Raw genomic sequence first — 1,740 nt, 5'->3', positions numbered from 1 at the left:
CTGAGACACGACACACCAGAACACTTACTGGACATGCAGTTTAAAGACAATCAGACCTTATAAACAATTTGTAATAAATTATGACTATACGTGTTGAAACTCCCTCCTCTTCCTCGTACACGACCGGGTCATGATCGGTAACTGAAACCACGCAGGTTAAACATGACTCTGCATTATTTATCCGCACACCGATCCACTTTATTTCACCGACACCCAGCAGGACCGTTACATCACACTGGGTCACCACCTTCATCCTCCTCCTCTTCATCATTAAACCCTGATTTCACTTCCTGTCTGAGTAACATTAAACCAGCTGATGTGGTTTATTTCAGAGGATGGGTTCTGTTTGTTCTGTTGCTGGTCTGTCGAAGCAGATCCAGTTCCTGGACTCGGTCAGAGATGATTCACCGCAGGAACCCGGAGGAGGAGACACACCTGAGATCGTAACACGACTACCTGCCACTGCAGCTCACAGGTGATAAATCAGAAATGATAAATCAGAAACTCAACAGATCTGGTTAACATGAACCTGAACTTAACCAGGTCAGATCTGATCCTCGGATCAGACTCAGAGAAAGATCAACGTTTTTTCAATTATTTCAGCCAGAAATGTGCTTTTTTTTTGTACAAAATAAACTTAGACTTTTGCCAAGACTTTTATCAAACTTTAAGCAATTTAAAGTTTTAACATGTGAACTCACAGAATAAGTGGATGAAACAGTTATTTAAATATTAAATTTTAACTGAAGCATTTTCCCAGAGACGCTCTATAATTGTGTCTGCCCCGGGGTCTCCTCCCAGTGGCCTGGAAAATCCTGAAGGGAGGCGTCCAGATCAGACGGACCACCTCAACCGACTCGTTTAGACCCAGAAGAGGAGAATTCTCTGTGAGGCTGAGCTCGTTTAAATCAGTTCAAATCTGTTCACATCTGTTTAAATCAGTTCAAATCAGTTTTATTGTCCTTTTTTTGTTTTAATAATCGGTGAGTGCAGCTTTTATCTTTCAACTCATCAGGTCATCATCCATCATTCTGATCTTTGCAGCTTCTCTTAACGCCTGATAAACATCTGGATAAACCTGTAAACATCTGGACGATAAACAGTAAACATATGGACAAACATTAACATCTAGACAATAAACCTGCAAACATCTGGATGACAAACCTGTAAATATATATTGATAAACAGTAAACATCTGGATGATAAACCTGCAAACATCTGGATGATAAACCTGCAAACATCTGGATGATAAACCTGATTAACACCTGGATTTTAAACGGATGTTTAACCTGTAAACATCTGGATAATAAACCAGTGAACATCTGGATGATAAACAAACATATGTAAGATAAACCTGTAAACATCTGGATAATAAACCTGCAAACATCTGGATGATAAACCTGCAAACATCTGGATGATAAACCTGATTAACACCTGGATTTTAAACGGATGTTTAACCTGTAAACATCTGGATAATAAACCAGTGAACATCTGGATGATAAACAAACATATGTAAGATAAACCTGTAAACATCTGGATGATAAACCTGCAAACATCTGGATGATAAACCTGCAAACATCTGGATGATAAACCTGCAAACATCTGGATGATAAACCTGATTAACACCTGGATTTTAAACGGATGTTTAACCTGTAAACATCTGGATAATAAACAGTAAACATCTGGATGATAAATAGTAAACATCTGGATGATAAACCAGTAAACATCTGGATGATAAAC

This window comes from Austrofundulus limnaeus, unplaced genomic scaffold (genome assembly GCF_001266775.1).
Source record: "Austrofundulus limnaeus strain Quisiro unplaced genomic scaffold, Austrofundulus_limnaeus-1.0 Scaffold119, whole genome shotgun sequence".
In the NCBI taxonomy this organism is placed as follows: domain Eukaryota; kingdom Metazoa; phylum Chordata; class Actinopteri; order Cyprinodontiformes; family Rivulidae; genus Austrofundulus; species Austrofundulus limnaeus.
The sequence above is the reverse complement of the archived record's forward strand: the minus strand, read 5'-3'. Positions refer to the sequence as shown.